Here is a 22,992-nt window from a genome sequence, read left to right as displayed (position 1 = left end):
TGATTTTTGCATTTTGTGCTATGTTGGTTATTTCACTACTTTAAATGGCCTCCAAGAATAGTGCTGAAATGCTGTCTAGTGTCTAGTGCAAGAAGGCTGTGATGTGCCACATAGAGAAAATTTGTGTGTTAAATAAGTTTCATTGAAGCATGAGTTATAATGCTGCTGGCCAAGAGTTCAATGTTAATCAATCAATAATATGTATTAAGTAAGCTGTCTTTTTTCTTTTTTTTTTTTTTAATTTTAAAGAGCGAGAGAGAGAGCATGCAAATGGGAGACAGCAGCAGAGGGGGAGAGGGAGGGAGAGAGAGAGAATCTTAAGCAGGCTCCATACTCAGCATGGAGCCCAACATGGGGTTCAATCCCATGACCCTGAGATTATGACCTGAGCAGAAATCAAAAGTCAGACTCTCAACCACCTAAGCCACCCAGGCATCCTTTTAAGTAAGCTGTCTTTAAGCAGAAACACACATAAAATGAGGTTATATACTGATCTGTTGATGAAAATATATGACCAGAGGTTCACAGGAACCTAATCCTGTATTTCTCCTGTGAGCAATGGTTCAGTATTCACGAATTCAGCGTTTGTGACAACTTCCAGAATAGAACTACTGCAAATGATAAGAATTGACCAGGTAATGAAACTAAGATATAACTGCGTCATAGTAGCCACAGTCAGCCATAAGTAGCAGGCCAGACCTCCAATCCAAATCCTATCAACACTGTTAAGGACTTTGGAATTTATCATGAGAACAATGACAAGACATTGAAAGGTTATAAGTAGGAAGAACCATAAATAGAGGTGTATTTCTAGAGCACCATTCTAGATACAATCTAGAGAATAAACTTGAAGAAGATTGAATTCAGGGAGACCAGGTCAGTGGGCTATTGCAATAATCCAGGCAAGAAGTGATGATGAGGGATGAGTGGAGTAGGAAGCCATGATAAGGGTTCTGAGCCAACAGATGTGGTTCTGAGCCTCACATGATGTAAAGACTGGTCACCAAGAAAGGATGTAAGAGTAATAGAGTAAAAACAAGAACAATTAAGTTTAAGAGGGAAAATGGTGCAGAATAGAAATAAAAAGAGAAGGATCCAACTTCAAAATATTGCTGGGTACAAGCTAAGCTTGGCCCAATTTCAGATTCTTATCTGAAAATCTTAGCAAAAACCTAGTTCACAGCCTCTATTAATATTAGGGCATTAAATTTTAATAAGTGGAAAATGGAATTCATAAGGCTTCAGTTTCATCCAATAGGGAGTTGACCAGTTGTCTGTGATTTTACACATCTCCTGGTAGAAACAGAGTTACAAATGCAGACCTGAGCATTGAGATACATCATGTAAATGTGTGACTCTCCCTGGAGGACTTTCTGTCCCCAAAGTGATGATTGAATTACAATTGCGTTATAAATATGATAGTCCCATCTGTGATCAACATTAAATTTTTCTGATGTAGTATTTAAAGTAAAATTTATCCCAAACCCCCAGAAGCCCTCAAAACTATCACACATTTGAATGCAGGTAAGTAAAATAAGAATTATGCTTCTTAGTTTTTACTATCGTGTCACATTTCAGTTGGAACATCTTGGAATTTGAAATTTTTTCTAGTCTCTATGGAATTATAGGAGAGAAGAGAAGGGAGAGAGAGAAATGGCCATGCTAGAAAACGGTGAACTTTAGAATGTTAGAGCATATTAAGTTCTTTTGTCTATCACACATTGATGTCCAGTGCATTGGCATTCCTAGTTCTCTTTTTAAGTTTATTTATTTATTTTTGAGAGAGAGAAGATGCAGGAGAAGCAGCGAGAGAAAGAGAGAGAATCCCAAGCAGACTCTGCACTGTCAGCACAGAGCCTGACACGGGGCTCGAACTCACGAACTGTGAGATCATGACCTGAGCTGAAACCAAGAGATGGACACTTAACCAACTGAGCCACCCAGGCATCCCTGCATTCCTAGTTCTTATGAGATGTGACTAATCTTAATTATCTCCTAATAAGAATACTGTACTAGGCTTTACAATATCCAAATAATTAATGCTAATATACAGCCACAGGCAAAACTTTCCATGCTGTGCATTTGGACCATGTGCTAGATGTTTTACATAAATGACAGGCACACACTTGAATAACCCACCGTACTATAATCCTTTAACGTAAGAGGACTTCAAAGAGGCTATGAGGCGTCTTTCAACAAGTTCATTAAAACCTTTCAGATATACTCCGTTAAAAAGATGATCAATAAAATTAGAAATAAAGGAATTATTTTAGAATATTTTCCAGTGTTGAAATTAAAAAGAGACATACAGCAAACATTATTGAATTTGATTTCTCTTACCATTGACTATTCTGCAAATGACTTGCATCAAGTGTCCCAAAACTAGAATGATATTTTTCATATTATATTTGTCAACATAAACACTAGCTGTTATAATAGATAAGCCCCGACTTCTCTGTGGCTTAACACAGGAAGTTTATTTTTCACAGCAGAATTAGTGAGGGTGTTCTTGGTTGGGCAGTCTTCCACATGGCCTCACTTCCCATCCTTCTTCCACCTTTCCTGGACACCGCCTCTTCCAGGAACCAGGCGTTCTCTTCATTCAGCGGATGGATACTGAGACTATGGCCATGACTCACCTGTCTCTTAATCACACTGGTCTGGAATTCACTTCTCTTACATTTCATTGTTGAAAACTAGTCACACAGCCCCACCTACGAGGGCAAAGGAACTGGAAAACACAGTTGTTGGCTGGGCAGCCACACTGCCCAGCACGATTCTACACTGAACAGGGTCCACAAACTGTTCAATTAGGTGTCTCTGTCACATGTACCATTTGCATTTCTTGTCAATATCTTTTGCCTTTAAAGATCTAAACTTGGTGGGGCACCTGGGTGGCTCAGTCAGTTAAGCATCCAACTCTTGATTTCAGCTCAGGTCATGATCTCACAGTCTATGAGTTTGAGCCCTGCATCTGCACTGTCAGTGCAGAGAGTACTTGGGATTCTCTCTCCTCCACCCCCCCCTCCCCTACTCTATTTATGCACACATGCTTTCTCTTTTTCTTTTTCTCTCTTTCTCAAAATAAAGAAATAAACTTGAAAAAATCTAAAATTGGTTATAGTGGGAGTCAAATCATCATACACAATTCCATATGCAAAGAATCTTTTTTGTTACAGAACAGAAATATTTGTTATGCCTCTTCTGTAATACTAAAGTAGACTTCAATTGCAACTAGATGTTTATACCAAATAGAGCTAATACAAAGAATAATTTAAAATTGGGATGAGAATAATTTCAGGATATACAAAGAGTATTCACCCTTTGCCACTCCATTCTTTACTACCCTTGTAAGTTTTAGGTTTATGATGAAGCCTGTTTCCGCATTTTCTAAAACAAAAAGCACAGAAATGTTGGGTACCGCTGGAAGAGTCTTTGATCCATCACAGCCTCCGCATCTTTTAGGCTGAGGTACAGAAGGATAATGGCCTTGTTTACTTACATTTTTTCAGATCTTAACCAAATTGCTAACTGAGATTCATACTGACATACCCAGGCTCCACTGTTCAAAACAACACCATTTGCTCTAAATACAACTTGAAGCAGTTGTGAAATCTAAATCTTAGCTTTTTTGTACACCTTAAACACAAGGTTCTATATGAATTATATATCCATCAAATGGGAAAAATTTAAATAAATCTTATTTTTTCCCCACTGCTACAGAAATTACTCATGAGTCAAGGAAAGTAAGTGATTTTACTTTGATTTCAAATAAATGGAACAGTAATATGACAAGATTTTGTGTGAACTATAAACTTAAGAATTACCTTGATATAATCCTAAAGATGTTTTAAGAAAATAAAGGGAAAAAAGTCCCATTTATGATGAGACAAAGAACTCGCGGAGGCATAGGAGAAATAACATGACTTTGGGCTCAAAATAAATTATGCTGAACTTTAGCGAAGGGATCAGAATAGAAGAAATGATACAAAAATACTGGCGACCAGACTGCCATGATTAATAATGTTCTTACTCCTGAAGGCCAATTAATTGACACAATAATTCTTTTAAAAGCATGGTAATGATGCAGTGAAGTAAAGAGGATGTTTCTTATGAGTACTTTAATAGACAGCTGGTAGGTGACATCAGGAAGGATTAATGAGCAACTCAATACCGATGGACAGACAGCATAAAGTGAACAGAATATGAGACAAAACATCTTCATCCTTGTGTGGAGGTTTATCTATAGTTCAAACGGAACTCAGATTTACCAGAAAACAGGGGTCAACCTTAAACTATAATTTTGCCACTTTCACATTGTCCTGAAATTATCTCAAGCCTTAATTAGAAAATCTGGAAGAAGAAATTTCTATAGAATAACGAAATTCTTCCTCCCTGTATGCTCTTTTCAGTGGGACCACACCACGCCTCCTTATAGTCCCCATCTAGTACATAGTGTGCACTGAATAGAATACATTCAGGTTAGAAATTGCATTTATCAGATATCAAGATAATATTTCTTTAACAGCACCATTTGGCACGCATTTGTTTTTAATTTAGAATGAGTTTAAATTAATTTTGTCTTAAAATTTTCATGCCACTTTCTGGGATGTTTGAAGCTACCCTGGAGGGCAGTAAAACCAGAGCTGGGAATCAGTTTCCGTCTTTAGAGAGAAAGAAGCAATTTCCATAATTCCAGAATCATTTCATTAGTGGGTACGTATGGTCTGAATTTTCAAATCTATGGAACTGACCATATGTTCCCTCTCCTCTGAAAAAAAACAAAAAAAATTGTGGCAAATTGCCACCATCCAACATGGGAAGAATTGAAGGTATATAATAACAAGGAATTGTAAATATAAATATAAGGGCACTTCATTATGCATACTACTTAACATAAATGTATGGTCTCTGTGTTAATTACAAAGCTTTCTTCCTCCTAAAGTTATACAGTAATGGATCCCATCTTAGAGTTACCAATAGGTCAGCCAAAAGGAAGTGACTGAGAAAGAAAACTGCATTGCAAAATAGTTACTATGATCTACTGAAAAGAGTTCCTCCACAGTATAGCCACATTACCTGTGATTTTTATTTTGTGGATTGTTTATAGGACATCAGATTCCAGTGGTGGCAATATTCACTGGGGACCGGATTCACTCCTTAGGTTCAAATTAACAGCACAGTCTTACAGATTTCTAGAGAAAGATGTATAATGCTGTCAAAAGCACAGCATATTGTTAAATCATGTGTTAAAATAAGATCCAGAAATCACAGTAAAAAAAAAATTTAACTGTAATTGTGCAATGGAAATATTATTTGTAAAAAAAAAAAAAAATACACATTGTTTTCCAAAACAAAATATGCTCTCTATTCACCATTTTTGTATTAAGCTGTTTTAAAAGCATTCTTGCGTGGAATTCATGGAATTCAAAGCAACTTTCACACCTGATCTGAAAGCGCACGACATCCCTGGAAGTTCAGGAAGGTAAAATGATATATTTTTTACTATTTTATAAAAAGAAAGGCAGTTAGCAGATAGATTATGTGGGTTATCCAAAGTCACAACATAGAAAAGTGGCAGACCCAAGAATCAAACTTCTAACAACCAATTCTGTCACAGAAAGGGGCTATCAGGCGTACATGTGGTCTGATGTACACTTTCACCTTTCAACATGTCTAAAACATGCTTGGCCCAGGCAAACAGAACCCTAATTCATTCTTACATTTGCAAGGTAATAAGCCTAAAATGAATTAAAAGGCATATCATGCCATGGCCTTGGGAAAAAACATCCTCTCTCATTGCCATTACAGAGAGAGATGAAATCATATCAAAGTAAGCTAGACAGTTAAAAGGGAATAGGAAATAAAAAGGAAGTGGCCAAGCAGTGCTGGTGGCAGCTGTCTGAAAGGGAACATCAGCAGGATCAAATAACAGAACTTTCTTAGTTGATTCTTGAAAGCACAAACTCAAAAAAAAAAAAAAAGAAGAAGAAGAAAGAAAAAAGGAAAAGAAAGAAATTTAAATTTAAAAAATCATACACATGCCATTATGCTGAGTCTAAATACACATCCACACATACTCAGTTTAGTTTTAGACAGTGTAATGGTGAGCTTCTCACAGGCACACCAGATTAAGCACCAACCAAAATTAAATGTCTTTGAAGTCAGTGTAGACAGACACTTGCATGGCCTCGCTTGAGATGAGCTGAGAGCTCACATCCCTTCATGCCTGGCATGGGGCCTGAAATCTCCAGGAAAGCCATTTCTGAGGATTCCCAGCTCAAATGCAAACATGTGACAAGGGAGGAATAACTTTAATCTAGATTTACCCATTAATACAATAGTTTGTATCTGGGAAAGAATCCGGTATGGTAAAAACTCTGGAGGGAAAAAGGAAAGAAGAGGTCCTAAGGAATTTATTGCACCTGGAAAGGGAAAGCCCTGCCACTGGGAAGCTCAGCAAATTGCTCTGTTCAGTTGAAAGACTATGAATTTATGAAGCCTAGAGAACAGCCTGCTAGGCGGCACAATGACAAATTTTAAAGTTCTCAAAGGGCTCCAATGTTAAGTAATTGTCTAACTGTATACAATTGATTACATTTTTTTAAATCTTTTGAGTTCCTCCTTCCTTTCCACAGACCCTGTTGAGGCCATTATACATCTGGATCCTGCCTATCTTCCAGACTTCATGTTCTATCTTTTTCCTCTGCATTAATCTCCCTTCCCTGTACACATACACCCCACATTACAGTCGCACCAAGTTTTATAAATTCACCATACTTTATCTCTGGAAATTCACCCACAGTTCCTTCTGCCTAGAATTCATGTGCAAAAAAGCAAAAAAAAAAAAAAAAAAGAAACATGCATTTGGCAGTTTATACTGATTGTTCAAGACTCAACTAACAAGACTCAACTGACATTCCTCCAGGAAGCCATCTCCCAGGACACATAATGTGTTTCTTTTACATGTTCCAAGTGCACCATATACAGATGGGTCCCAGTTAGAACTTTATCGTACAAAGTACTTGAGAAAACTGGACAAAAACAACTGTAGACCAGTTACACTCTAATCACTGCACCAACTGACTTACATAGTTCAAAATACACAAAAAAAACTGAAGAAGGTTCCCAATAAAAAGCAACGCAGCATCCCATAATTCAGGTAATCAAAGTAAAAGAGCTCAACCTTAAAAACGGAATCAAAAGACCCCACGTACAAGAGAGATCCTGTGAAAGTTCTTAGTCTGTTTCCAGAACCCAGTCTTAATCAGTTAAAATAATTAGCCAGGGGTAAAGGTAAGGATGCTTTTTAATTCACCATATATGGACCCTGGTGACAAGAGAAAGAAAATTACAACACATAGCTTAAAGCTGAGCAAAACATAAGGTTTTTCCACCTGTTGTACAAAACTTTTCTTCCCTAGAAGAGCATATTTAGCCCACTAGTTGCTCAAAAAGGAGGAAGAGGATTATTTTGGCCTTTGAATTAAAAATATCGGCTTGATGGGGCACCTGGGTGGCTCAGTCGGTTAAGCATCCACCTTCAGCTCAGGTCATGACCTTGCAGTTCATGAATTCGAACCCCTGTGTGAGGCTCTATGCTGACAGCTCAAAGCCTGGAGTCTGCTTCGGATTCTGTGCTGCCACACCGCCATTCATGCTGTTTCTCTCTCTCTCTCTCTCTCTCTCTCTCTCAAAAAATAACCATTAAAAAAAATTTTTTTTTAATATCAGCTTGAAGCTGGACCTCTAACTTGAAAGTAAATAAACCAATAGAAGCAAGAGCAAATAGCAGTTCACTTTGAAAATAATTAGCTGGAACAGCTGGACTATCAAAGTGACCCTTTTTTCAGGAACAAATCTGAGAAACTATAAAATATTCTAAATTGTTTAATTAGGCCTTTGGTTCTCTAAACAGTTAAGTGTGGGTTTTACTTTATTATGCTTCCATGATGGCAGCCTTTTTTCTCCTATACTTGGTAGCATATCCTGTGTACCTAGGAAGAAATAATTGGAAATTAGTGAATAATAATACATTATAATGTATTCTAATTATAGAGAGTGACGTAGAAAAGGAAAGATACAATGACCTTTTATTTCTGATTCTGAATTTGACTGTACACAGTCATTTAACTTAACTGGAATTCTAGTCAGCCTGTTTTAGTTAGCATAGAATATTCTGGTTAGCATAGAATGGATAGATCATGACCTGTAACCAACCACTGAAATAAAACTGAGTCAGGTGAAGGCATAAGAACACTCATTACTACTGGTGGTTGCAATATTTGAAATGCACACGTAAATACTATGTCTATTATTGGGTCTATTTTTTTAAGTATCAATAGACTCTTCTACAAAATATTTCATTTCCTCTTCACAGGAAGTAAACGGAACTGCCAATATGTGTGAGAAGTAAAAGCTTCTCGAAATTTTGTTATGAAGGCCACCGAGAAGAGTTAGCTATTAGATGACCTTCACCCATTGAAGACTCTGAATATCTCTGCTTTTCAAGTAGTTTTCTGTATCTACGGACACCATCCGAACTGGAATTAATAGCCTGAACATAGGCATGATTTAATCAAAATGTCCTTGGTGCCTAGTCCAGCATTTCAATTTAAGAATTGAAATCCAGTTTCTGCATTTTAAAAATCAAATCCATTCTCCACGGAGAATTTTTACAAAACATCTTGGCACCTGCAATGCTGAAAATAGATCCAGCCCTATTTAAGAGAAAGTAACAGCAAATCGGGGATTTGTGTGATGGCAGTAAAATGCAGTTAAGTGTGGTCGTGCCAGGTTTTAGTCTAGAGACAGGGGGTTTTTATAGCACATTATAAACTCCTGAAACGGGAGGTTATTAGAGGATCAGTTCCCTAACTGTGTGGTTCTAGCAGGCTCTGCTCTGTTGCACTCTTTATTCTCCTGCTGGGAGCTCTGTCTTCTGAGGTGCGGAGCACATCCATCAGCCTTTTTCAGCTGTTAAGGCACTTCATTTTTTCCGGTGTTCCCTTCAACTTATTCCCTTGCCTCTGCCCCCGTGGACCTGAGAGATCTACAGTTCTCTTTGGCCTCTTAACAGGCATAATGGATCACCAGCTGAACCATCACCACATAGCCCTTCTTGCTAGGAAATTATTTCTCTCTTGCTTCAAATGTTCTTTCCTTTCACTTGGCAAATCCCTTTGCTGCTGTTCTTGCTGTGTGTTGCCTATATGCAAAGAGAGAAAACTTGGTCAAAAATGCTGACTTGCTTCTTGAAGTTGTCTCTTGAGTATTGGTCCTTTAATCTTTTCCAACAGAAAACGTGAAAATACTTGCTTAAGAAAAATAAGTGTTATTATCATCAGGTCTCTATTATTTGTGACCCTCATAGAGTATTATTCAACTATTTGGAAAATTAGCTCTATTTGTCTTTTTAGAACCCTCTCATTGAAAGATACTTTCCTAAATACAACATTCTGTTTTAGGAAAAAAAAAAAGAAAACACTAAATTTTATAAACTAGACACAATAAAAAGTAGCAAAATCCACAAAAAGAAGCAATCTCAAACTCCTGGGATTATCAGTCATCTTTCTGTACTAATGCCCACATCTGTTCCACACTAATGTCATTAATTAATGATCTTGCTGATCTAATACTTCCTGAAAGAACTACGTGCTAGTAGAAACATCACTGGGTTGGGGGATAGAAGACCTAAATTCCAGTCTCAGATCTGGGTGGACTAATCAAATGGCTTTGAGCAAGCCACCTAAATTCTTGGGGCCTCAGCTTCCTCAACTGTACTAAGAACAGGTTAGAGTAGATCACTGTGATCCATTCTAAGATTGGCACTCTATGAGGAAACTTAAAGGAGCTTCTCCTTTTTTTTAATTGTCTGACTGTGTCCTTTATTTTCCTTATGGGCTCCATTTCCTGTTCCTCTCTATACATGTTATTTCCTTTCCATTTTTCTCTTTTATTTCTTCCTTGTAAGCTATTCTCTTCCTTCTCTCTATCCACAGCCCATCCTTATAAAAGCCACTTAGGTTTCAGAAGAGCACTGAATACAGAAGTCTCTTCATTCTCAGATATGAGGCCCTGTTGGCTCTCTACAGGACCAAAGTGAAGGTCCCTTGATAATCAAACCTAATCTCACCTATAAAGTAGTCCTTTAGAATTAAGAAAGGTCTTGTGATCAAAGCAGGATTTAGGTGCAGGTTACAGTGATCAATTCTCTCCCTCCACATCATCCGAGGATTGAAAATTAGGACAAATCATTATATTCTCCATGTTTCTCTCCTCCTTGCCTCTTTCTACCCTTTTCTTACTCTCTCTCAACCTCTCTCTCTCTCCCTCATACACACACACACACACACACACACACACACACACACCCAATTACACTAAAAAAAATCATGTAAAATGAGACCATGAAAACTAGTCTTTATATGTTGCTTAATGTATGTACGTAATATATGTATCTTTTACTTGTTTTTCAAAACATAAACAGATTTTTTTTGTTTTTTATGTTTATCAATGTTTAATCATAAAATAATTGGAAAATGTCAAAATGGATAAAGGAAAACCAACGTGATAACTAACATGATGATAACATTATTTCAGATGCTGCTAGTGAGACAAAATCACTGTTTACAATTTAGAGCATAATCTTCTCAGTTTTTCTATACATAAAGTTCTTTTCTTACAAACATTACATATGCTATTCATAGTATTTTATACCCTATTTTTTTCCAACTGAAAATATATCATGGGTCTCTTTTGATATCCATAGATATGTGCCTTCTCATGACTAAGTACTATTTCACTTTATAAATGTGTATGAATTATTTAGCATCCCCAGTTTATGAATAATTAGTAGCTTTTTTCCTAATTTTTTCTATTAAGAAAATACATTCTAATAAATAAAATTTTTTCTATTACAAATTTCATCTCTACATAATTTATGTTTCTTGAACTATTTCAAGATGAAAAATTCCTGGAAATGAAACTGTTTCAACAAAGGGTATTTGTGTTTTAAAGAGTTTTAGTCTATAATGTCAAATAACTCTCCAAAGAAACTTATCCAATTTTGATCCCAGTAAGAAAGTATAAAATAAAAAGCACATACACACACATTCTTGCCTACCTTGGATATTGTTAATTGCTTTAATTTCTAATTTTGTTGAAATATGAATTCATTTGATTACAAATGAGATTAATATCCTTCCATATGTTAATTGGCCATATCATGTCTTCTTCTGTGAATGTTTCTCTATTCGTACCAAGAATATTAGCTCTTTTATTTTATATATTTTGCAGGTGTTTTTCCAGGTGGCTGTTTGTCATATTGTGATTGCCAGGGAGTAATGTTTACTTTTCACATACTCCAGTCTAGCAATAGTTTTTTCTGTCTTCTTCACTTTGGTGCCATACTTAAAAACACTTCACACAGAACAAGATTACATAACTATCTGCCTACATTTTCTTTTGTTCTTTTTCATACTAAAACATTTAATGCATTTGGAATTCAATTAGTATATGATGTAATTTTTTAATCAAATGGTCAGCAGGGTGTCCCAACAAACTGATGATAGCATCTACCCTTTCCTCCACTGTATTAAAATTCCACTTTTATCACACACTTCAGTATTATACTTCTGGGCCTTTATTTTTGGCACTTCCAATCGAGTGTTAATCTATACATCTCTACCTATACCATGCTATTCCTATCACTACAGCATTCAATTATATGTTAATACTCAGAAAACATGTCTCCTCTCACTATTCCTTTTTTTATGTATTTCTCATATATTTCTTCATCCAAGATAACTTGAGAATCATTTGCACTTTCAAAAAACTATCCAGTGCTGTCTTTAAAAGAAAACGAATAAAACGAATTCACTAAAGTGGAAATCAGATTGAATTATCTGAAAGAGTTGAGAGAAATTTTGACATAGTAGAAAGAGCCAAAACTTGCTCTTACGGTTTGACTCTCAACTAAAGCTATAAATTTGGCAAGTTTTTTAGCCTCTCTGAACCTGATCTTCATCTACAGAATGGAGCTAATAAAACCCACATGTAGTGACATCTGACATGCTTTTTGGACACCCATCACTGGAACCTAGTCCCTAAATTTGGAGCATTCTTCACCTAAAAATTCTTGTGAGAAGTACTGAACCTCTATAGAAAGCTAATGATGCCAAGTACTCACTCCTCCACCTCAGTCAAGAGTCTGCCAGTCTTAGGCACCCACCCCAGTTTTAAATCAGCAGCTGGTGAAACAAGAAAAATGGTCCATGAGGAAGAATCTCTGGCTGTGAAGGCAAAATTAGCACTTGCTGTAGTAGCAGCAGCAATAGTGTCTCTGACGCAAACCCAGGTAAGCAGCAGTGGTGTTCTCCCAGAACCTGGTTTAACAGGTGTCCCAGGGATTCCAGAAGGCTCTCTAAATCCTTTCCTGCTTAAGCCAGCTATAGTTGGTTTCTGTTGTTTGCAACTAAAACCCATGCCCAAGGTGGCTCACTCAGTTAAGAATCCAACTCTTGATCTCAGCTCAGGTCTTGATCTCAGGGTCATGAGTTGAAATCCCATGCTGAGCTTCACACTGGGTATGGAGCCTCCTTAAAATACATCCATCCATCCATCCATCCATCCATCCATCCATCCATACATACATACATACATACACACACACACACACCCTGGGCTGTTTGAGCAATGAAATAAGAGAAAGCATGCATCCTCAACATTCTCGGGACATTCTCTTTCTATTGAGCTCCCTCTATACGCTGACCTCTCCACTAAGATGTTGACCCACAACAGACTGCATCAACGAGCTCCCTTTCTCTCACTTTTCTAATTGAGTTCAGCTAATAGAAACTCCCAGCATGAGGTGTGATGGAGGAAGGAGAGTTGGGGGTAGGTACTTAACTCCCCCAGCTTTCTCTAAAGGCCTACTATTCAGTATCCCTCCTGTGAGCTAGAACCCCTGACACTCAGTCCTCTCTCTGAGTTCCAACTGCCACTCAGGCCTAAGGGTAATAAAGACATTCCAATTCTATTCTTACTAGCCCTGAGATGACTCACAAGCTCTTATGGTTCTTTTACATAAAACCCACACATTTTTTTAATTATCCTATTATTATATCCTTCCCAAATTTCCTATTTTTAGTGTGTTTTCTGTTGCTTGGGCCCCAATATGCAAGCAAAAGCTCCTGGGACAGTGCTCAGCTTATAAGAGAGCTCCAGAAATTTTCCATGAGTCAAAATATCAAATATATTCTTTTTTTTTTTTCCTATCCTGTAATGCAAGGGGGCCATAATGCAAGGGGGCCAGAATGAGATGAGGTAATTTTATGGACATCTGCAGCCCTCTGGTGTTTCAAAGATTAGTGGGGTCTTCTGCTTTCTAAGACCAGAAAACCTAGAAGTATGCCCCTCAAATAGAAATTTGCCTAATTCATCATTCTCGGGGGACACTCACACCAAAGTGTCTCAAACTTTTGTCTACGCTCATTTAGGCCCATCGCAGGTGTGAGACCACACATACATACATACAAGTGCCACATCACCCCCTTCACCTCACGGCCACTCCTTTCCTACTCCTCAAATGCAATGGTATCCATCCTACCAATCAAGAACCTTCCTCTGCCCATTCCACTCACTGGTGTCAGGTCAGGTTTTCAATGAATCACAGCACTCTATCAAACTATGTGCAAATTTTTGCAGATTTTTTGGAGCAGCAAAAACTTCCTTTTAACCATTCTCTCCATATCCATATAATAAATGATACTAAATGCTACTTGACTGTCCAGTTTTTTGTATCAATATATGGGTATGAAGGGCAATTAGCCATTGAAATAAAATTGGTAATGAATGCTAATTACTTCTTTCTATGGGTTTTGGGGTAATGTATTCCAAGGATTTCCTCATTACTTTGAGAAATTGAGAGATGGTTCTATAGAGATCTACAAAAATTCTGAAAAGTACTTAAAGCATCAGACATTAGCTAGAGCTCTGTATAATTGGATCTGTTCTGCACCCCTTGCATGTAAGTTTTCTTGATGCAGAGCCCTGAATGCATAAAGAAAGGAGAATGTAGAGGGAAGAGCGGCTTCAATCTGCTTTGCTGTCATTTGGATCTTTCGAGTTCTGAATTCTTTTGGCAGCTCTAATATAACAGAAGAGCTTTTCCTTCAGTGACTATAAAATCCCCATTTGGAATGTTTTTCTCACACATTTATGTGAACGTTGCCAATGGCTACTTTTCTTAAAATTAATTCTCACCCTCAATAATGATTTACAGAAGTTTACTAAAGTGCTGATAGTAAATACCAGAGACTACAAAATAGATATCTTTGCCACAGAAGACAAGTACTTCCTCTGTGTACTCAAATGTTAAAGAATCAAACTCAAATTTCACTAGATTCTAAAATAAACACTGAAAAATGAAAAATGTAATTCCTTATAATTAATTATATTCCATATTATCATCAACAATTCCTGTATATCGTGGCAACAAAAACAAAATGATATCACTCTACAGGGACAGAAAATTCCTGACATAAGGAGGATGCTGGTTTGGGAGAATACAGAGAAAACAGAAAACTTTTTTTGTTTTTTTAATCACCTGAAGTAAAGCTGGATTCTGGTTGCAGCTGTACCACTTCTGACCTTGACTTCTTTTGATCTCTATCATCTGAAAGGTAAATTAGCCTAACTTATTTCAAGGAGCCATCCCAGCACCATTATTTAAATAATTTCCCACAGATATCCAGTAAATTTCACCAATGGGGAATTAAACTGGATCAAATCTAACCCCTCCCATTCTTTAGCAACAGGATTTTTTTTTTAGAACCTACTTTTATTTGAAAGTTTACTTCAGTTCTTAAGATAATAATGACAACACTCTTTAAATCTGAAAGTCTTAGAAATCAAAGTGGACATCAAATTATACATGTTCTGCTTTTGTACCGAAAGTATCTGTTGTTTCACAGATAAGAAGACATATCTTATTAGGTGATGTGTAGTCTTCAGAAGGGATGGCCCAGGAAAAAACAATGTCCACATATTCCTAAGTCTCATTCAGATCATGAGATATCACACTCAGGGTCTTGCTAGCTCTCTTTGGTGCTGCAAAGTTCACGCAGATCCTCACAGAAGGGCTGAGGCAGGAGGCACAATGCCAGGACCCTGGCCAGAGTCCCACCTCCCATTACTGGACTCTGGAATGCCCCAGGCTGTGAATGAGAGAGTGTGGAGAATGTAATGTGTGCCCCGTCCGTAGCCCAGGACATCAGCACAACTAGCCAGTTACTCAGGTCTTCAGGATCACCAGACGATGAATAGCTCGATGTGGAGCCATATTCTGTTCTATTCTAGTCCATTTATTTCTGATGAGCTCAGGAGCAAGTGGATTGAATACATGAAGGTCAGCCAGCACCGTGGCAGGGTGAGAGAGATGAGAGCACTGAACTTCCTGCTCTCAGCACTAGTTAATGGAAATAATAGAACCAGGGAGGATTGGTAACAGTTTGCAACGAGTGACCTCCCACTACAAACCAATACACACGTTTCCATTTTTTTCCTTTTTTAACTACTGCTATTGATAGAATACCTTGAATGAATCTATCAATCCATTAATCTGCTTTTTTTAGAACCAAAACATGCCCAGGAGAAGGTTAATTTGCGTGCACACGCTTTCTCTCACTCTCTCTCTTCTCTCTCCCTGAAAACAGAAAACAGCACTGGCAGGAGCAGCAGCGGAAAAGCAAGGAAAATCTGCTCCAGAATAAATTGGCTGTGCTGAAACATTTGTAATTAAGCATGATAACCAATTACAGAAATACCTGGGGTAGTTCAGTGATTCGCTCTCCCACATCAGAGGTCTCCTAATCAATTTGAAATAACCAGACGCTGCTATACAAAATAAGCAAGATCACAGCGTTTGCTAATGAGTCTCAAAAATGGATTTCACCGCATGAAAATGTTCATTGTCAGGAGAAAGAGTGTTTTCAGAATCTTGCGGGTCATTTTCATTTGCATTTGATTGGAGAAAAGTCCTTTGTTCTTTTTTCCCTTCTCACATCCTTTACAATACTACTTTTTTTTCCTGGTGATTTAGTATTTTTGTATCAGTGTGTTGTACCAAGCCCTAAAAACACACCAAAATAAATCCTTTTGTGCTGAAGTATATCCGCTTAAATTATTACTGAATTTCACTGTGGTGAATGGGTTTCCTTGAATTTGACTTTGCAGATGTATGACATGGAGTGAAACTGCCTGACAGAAGTTGCAGAGGTGGAACTCCGAAAGCAACAGGAAAGCCCCATGGTCTACCATGTACAACAGCTCTTCAACGATTCTCAACTGCAGCCTGAGAGATTTGAACAGTCATGGGCAAACATTTTGAAGGCCACCAACCAAAATCTTGGATAGACCTTTAAACAGGTGTAATAGCACATCATAAGCCTGATGAGTATCTGCCTTTTCACAGAAAAAGAACATGGGGAGAAGACACAAAAACTTGAAAGAGGAGAGAACATGACACTTTTGACTTCTTACAGGCGACATTACTTAAGACAACTGCACGTTTGCACTGGTCATTACCAGATCATGGGTGACCCATTCATAAATCTTTGGTAAGTTCATGGCTTAAATATTCTCTCCCAGATCACATTACAGGGAGTCGTGTGTCTCTCTCCTCTCTCTCTCGTCCTATGCTGTTCTACTATCATGCTCTCCATCACCCCTACTTCTCTCCTGCTACTCCCTGTTCTCACTTCGTTCTTCTCTCATAGCTGTTCTAGACCTATGTACATTCGCAAAGCCTGTATGCATGACTGAATGTGTTTCATCTCTTCACATCTCCCCCAGGACCATAAGAAGCAAAAGACATGTGCCCCAGTGTGTGCACAGCTTGGTCATTTCACAGTGCTTCTGACCATACCCTTTTTCTGTCACCTCTTTTACCAGAAAAAAAAAAAAAGGCCATGCTCACAAATAAATGTTTTACTCTGAGAGCTACATAGTTTGTGGTAGATAATTCATCCAAAAAAGGTTTTTTAATTTTAAAAATTTTTGTCACAAACTATTATCACAATTCTTGCTTATGTTTTTTTTAACTTGAGAAAGTAATCAAATTTTCCCAGGCTAGGTAGGAAGCTATTCTTCAGATCCATTACGAGAAAAATGATCCATTGTCATTCTTGGTAAGTACTAGAGTCCCACATTTTTTTGTTTTTGTTTTTGTTTTTGTTTTTGTTTTTGTTTTTTGAGAATGAGTGCAACCGGGGAGGGGAGCGGTAGAGGGAAAGGGACAGAGAGAATCTTTTAAGCAGGCTCCATACCCAGCGCGGAGCCCAACACAGGGCTCAATCTCAAGACCATGAGGTCATGACCTGAGCTGAAATCAAGAGTTGGATGCTTAACCAACTGAGCCAACCCAGGCACCCCTAGAGTGCCATGTCTTTCTAAACACCTTTTGTAAGATTCTTGAGTTCAATCCTTGAAATAGCTTGGTTTCTATTTTTGTCTTTTCTTCCTTTGCTTTCTAAATACTTTCCCTTCTCCCTTACTAACGGCAGAACACACACATACACACACACACACTCCATAACATACACACACATGTATGTACACACACACTCCATAACACACACATACACACACACATAACACACACATGTACACACACACACACTCCAAAGGAAACTAATAGAATATTAACAATTAAATGTAAAAATATGTAGTTTTGCTTCAGTGTTATTTTTTCAGCCCTTATCATATCTGCTTTCTTTGCATCTTTCAGGTATCAGCTCCAATGTCTACCTACTCCATAAAGGACCTTGCCTGACTATCCCTGATAAAGCTCATCTCCCTCCACCCTGCCAGTGTTATTTCCATCACATAGATCTATTTTATATTCTTAATAGTGTTTCTCAGTATCTAAAATTATCTTTATGTGTATATTCATTTACATATAAATATATCTATGTGTATATATGGTGTACACGTGTCTGTATACAATTATGTATGCATACATGTGGGTACGTATATACATATGTGTGTATATATACATATTTGTGTGTGTCTGTGTCTATGTGTGTGTAGCATTTCCAGAAAGTAGTCTCCAGTTTATTGTAAATTCCTCCAGAGACAGGAAGTTCAAGGTCAGCCACTCTTTATGCCTTTGAACCAGCTGTCCTACACCAGACTCCAGAAGCCATGAGAACTCGTTAATGTCTTTGTTTTCCATCTTGGAGTCTTACTCTCCTGCTGCCTAACACTCTACCTTATAAACTCCTCTTTATTTTGCAGTTCCCCTCTATGCTTTCCAAGTGTCCTTTACACCCGACACTGGAAACTGCTCCTCTGCTACTGAGGTCAGTTCTCTTCCTCACTGCAATCTCTACAGACCCTTATTAGATGCCACAGGAAAAGCCTCAGGCCAGTAGATCCCAGTCACTATGCCCTACCTCATCACTAACTCATGTATCCTTTTTTTTTAAAGAGCAGTTCTAGGTTTATAGAAAGCATATAGAGGGATGCCTGGGTGGTTCGGTTGGTTGAGCGTCCGACTTCGGCTCGGGTCATGGTCTCGCAGTCTGTGGGTTCAGGCCCCGTGTCGGGCTCTGTGCTGACAGATCAGAGCCTGGAGCCTGCTTTGGATTCTGTGTCTCCCTCTCTCTCTGCCCCTCCCCTGCTCATGCTCTGTCTCTCTGTCAAAAATAAATAAACATTAAAAAAAAAGAAAGTATATAGAGCTCCCATATACCCCCATCACCCCCCATCTCCCACACACAGTTTCCCCTATCGTTAATATCTTGCATTAGTGTGGTACATTTGTTACAATTCATGAACCTACACTGACACATCATTGTCACCCAAACTGCATAGTTTACATTAGGGTTCACTCTTGGTGTTATACATTCTGTGGGTTTTGACAAATATATAATTGCATGTATCCACCATTATAATATCATACAGAGTAAGCAAAATAATAATATGGAAACCACTGTTCTAAAAATCCCCTGTATCCCACCTTCCATTCAACCTCTGCCAACCGTTGATCTTTTCAGTGTTTCATGGTTTTGTCTTTTCCAAAATGTGATATACTGGTGGCCCTTTCAGATTGACTTTTTTTCACTTAGCAAAATGCATTTAAGGTACTTCTGTGTCTTTTAATGGCTTGATAACTCATTTCTTTTTATTACTTTTTGTTATTATTATTTTATTTATAAATGAAAACTGGATGTACCACAGTTTGTTTATCCATTCACCTTGAGAAGTACATCTTGGTTGCATCTGAGTTTTGGCAATTACGAATAGAGCTGTTATAAACATTTGAGTACATGTTTTTGTGTGGACATAAGTTTTCCACTCATTTGGGTAAACAGCAAAGAACATGGTGTCTGGGTGGTATGATAACAGTATATATTTAGTTTTGCAAGAAACTGCCAAGCTGTCTTCCAAAGTGGTTAAACCATTTTGCATTCCCACCGGAACTGAGTAGGAGTTCTCGTTGTTCTACATCCTTGCCAGCATTTGGTGTTGTCAGTGTTTTGGATTTTAGCCATTCTAATAAGTATGTAGTGGTATCTGTTGTTTTCATGCAGCCTCCTCCTTATTGGATTTTTCCCTCTCTTGGAAAGAAATTGGACAACTCAATGTTTTCCTGGGCAATTCGTGACTTAATTAAAAGCTGGCTATTAAAAAGTTTTTCCCTAGAGTTAGCCAAAGTTGTTTTCCCTGTAACTTCCAGATAGCGAATGCTAGTCAAAACTTTGACAACATGCAATACCAGACAAATCTCTTTTCCTCATGATAGTACTTCCACTGTTAAAAAAAAAAAAATACCAGCATATTTCCTATGAATTTTCTCTGATCATAGAAAAATATTCATTTCACAGCATAAATTTAAGACCCTTTGGGGCACCTGGGTGGCTCAGTCGGTTAGACATCTGACTTCAGCTCAGGTCAAGATCTCACTGCTCATGGGTTCAAACCCCATGTGGGTCTCTTTGCTAACAGCTCAGAGACTGGAGCCTGCTTCACATTCTGTCTCCATCTCTCTGCCCCTCCCCTGCTCATGCTCGGTCTCTCTCTCCCTCTAATATAATAATTAAATTAAATTTAAATTAAATTAAATTAATAAAAAGAAAAGACCCTTTGACATCCTCTAACCACATTCTAATTCACCTGTATCTCTCTGAAAATGTGGAACCCAGAATTGCACACAAGACTTCAGATATGGTCTAACCAATGCCAGTGGGCCAACCTTCACCTCCTTCCTTCTACTCCACTGGCCTGTGTGTGGCTGCTGTACCACTAATGGTCCTTTCTTAGAGTCTTCCACATTTCTACTTGCAGTTGTTCAGCAGAAAAAGTTTTTTGTTTTTTGTTTTTTGTTTTAAGGTAAGCTTTTACCTTTATCCCTATTAAATTTCATCCTGTTAAAGGAAGCTTGTCAAAATGTTTTCAGATTCTGATTCTGTCATCTAATATATTTGCCATCCATCTCAGCCTCAGGTCATTTGCAAATCTGATAAGCATACATTCTATGTATTCATACACATCATTGATACATGAATTTAACTAGATGTGGCTAAACGCAGAACTCAGCAGCCCAGTGTCAGAACCACCTTCAGGCTGACATCTCCCAGTTAATCAGCATCCATTGAATATCTACACAAAGTACCGTGTCAGCCACTGTAAGGGATGCAAAGTAGTCCAGTTTACCCCTTCCTAATGGGGATGTTTCCAAGGATTTCGAGCAAAGATATACTAGAAGCATTTCTGAGAGATAAGTCTGACTATAGAGTCCAGTAAGAGCTGAAGTACCTGAAGTGGTAACTTAGAACATTATTATAACATTATAAAACAAGAAAAAGAAAAGCCTGTACTACAATCTTTATTTAAGAAGAGAAAATTCTTGTTCATGAAAGAGAGCACTATAACAATTCATCTTCATGTTCCTGTTAAAATTAAGCAACCATACTAAGTTTTTAGATGAGACTAGGATTTACTTCAACTCAACAGGCAATGGACAATGTGTTTTCTGTCTACCAAGTACAAGGCTAGAAAATGGATAAACTGAGGTACAAACTGAACTTTCTTCTTTCCCTCTCAAGTCACTAATAAGCCAGACATATACACAAGATATACACAATCAACTGTAACATGTGTGATATGTTATTCTAATAATATACCATAAGTCAGGGAATACTTCCCAGAAAAAAAAAAAAAAATGACACTGATATTCTGTTGAATCAAACACTGGAAGGTTAACATTTTGCTTAATGAAATTAAGATTTTTCACAAGGTAAGATATAGTGATTGAGCATAATTCAATAATCTATAACATCTATAGTGTTACCTCAAATTCCAGATAGTAAAAACCTCAAGCATACATGTTAATCAAGTTGTTCCCTCATTAAATGTGAGGATTTCTTGCCCCTTAAATTGACGAATGCTTAAAAACTGTAAGAGACAAAAAAATTTTATGCTCACAACAAAGTAAAACTATGAATTACTAACATTAGTAGGAAGAATTAAAGATGAAAATGATAAATGTTTGGCTAAAAATAGGAACATAAATGGAAATAAATGACTAACTACTCCCTTTTCCTGTGTTTTGTGTCTTTCTTGGAATCAACTCTTTATAACGCCTTGCCCTAGGCTAATTTGTCTGGAGCAAAGTTCACTTAGGATATGCACAAAAGAACAAAGAGTGTGATAGCTGAGCAGGAAGCTTCTGAATACATTCTCTATGTCCATCAAGTCTATAGGCTTTGGAATGTCTATCAAGACAAGTTGTAACTTTCACTTCCTGGGGAGTGCATTCAGAAGAAATTAGAGGAAAAACAAGGGAAGGTGAGCCTCATAGGCCAGCAGTAAAGCAGTAAGTCAGACTTGAAAGCCAAGCAAAGCATGCCATTGAGTCATGCCATTGAGTGAGCAATACCTCAGAGACAAGCTTGTTATTCCCCCACACCATTCATAGACATTCACTGCTTATCTGCAACAATTTCTCTTCTCGTGTTGCCTTTATAAAACAGGCTGGCTGAAATTCTCCAAATAAAAGCACATCAGCACTTGAACCAGAGACCCAGAGCCCGTTGCCCACTGTTGCCCAAACTTAGCACAAGATATTTGAACAAAACTAGAGAAAATCTGTTTGTTTTTTTTTTTTAAGTGCTTGACTCTTTAGTTTCATGAAATTGTCATTCATCTCAGGCAGGCACTTTGAAATTTAGTCTGATTTTTTTTCACTTTAATGAACTAATTTGATAAGCATCATTAAGACCAAAAAATTAATATAATCCAATCAAATAATTCTATAGATAGCTATTAAATGCCAAAACATTACTAAATAGTTTAATGCAATGGGGAAAAAAACACAAGAAACACACACTAATCTCCTAGACTTTTATTGACTTTTTCCTGAAGTAATATGAAATTATACAATTTTTAAAAAATATGTAATATTTATCCCCAAACATATTGTTTCCTCCACATATAACTAATCAATAATCATTTCCTTTTTAATCAGATTCTGTGTATTTTACAAAATTCATATTTATTTGAAAAATATTACCCTAGTCCATCTTTCACCATTGAATCTAGTTAAAAAACACTTTTAAAAGCCTTCTACATTAATGGGTACCCTCGTAGGCCCTAGGAATACAAAGGTAAAGGTCACAATTTCTTGCCTTAAAGAACTTACTCTTTTGTAGGAAAAACAGACATGTAGAGAGATAGTAACTATCCAATATGACTTATGAAAAAAATATAATACTGGAATAATACAAAACAAGAAATAATTACCCTTTAGATAATGATCAGGACAAAGTGATAGTGGGATTTGTATACACCTAATTTTGAAAATCCAGAATCTTACCTTGACCTGTCCTGGGCATGATATATCACCTTTCCCCTGTAGTGATCCCAGGACAATCTGGTTCAAACATTCCCTGGGTGACGGCCCAACCAAAGGGATTCTAGGGGATTCAA

The 22,992-nt window shown here is 37.5% G+C and overlaps 1 long non-coding RNA gene across 1 annotated transcript; it reads right to left on the bottom strand.

Annotated features, from left to right (window-relative positions):
* Positions 1-7,906: 7,906 nt before the first annotated feature.
* LOC122227979 lies at positions 7,907-21,423 on the bottom strand. The gene is made up of 3 exons (XR_006206333.1): positions 21,356-21,423; positions 14,609-14,677; positions 7,907-7,997 (listed from the first exon to the last, which is right to left on the bottom strand). It is a non-coding gene; the product is annotated as an uncharacterized LOC122227979 (long non-coding RNA).
* Between the last annotated feature and the right edge of the window lie 1,569 nt (positions 21,424-22,992).

This window comes from Panthera leo, chromosome A1, assembly GCF_018350215.1.
Source record: "Panthera leo isolate Ple1 chromosome A1, P.leo_Ple1_pat1.1, whole genome shotgun sequence".
Taxonomy (NCBI): Eukaryota; Metazoa; Chordata; class Mammalia; order Carnivora; family Felidae; genus Panthera; species Panthera leo.
Note: the sequence above shows the minus strand (reverse complement) of the source record. Positions and strands in the feature narration are given on the sequence as shown.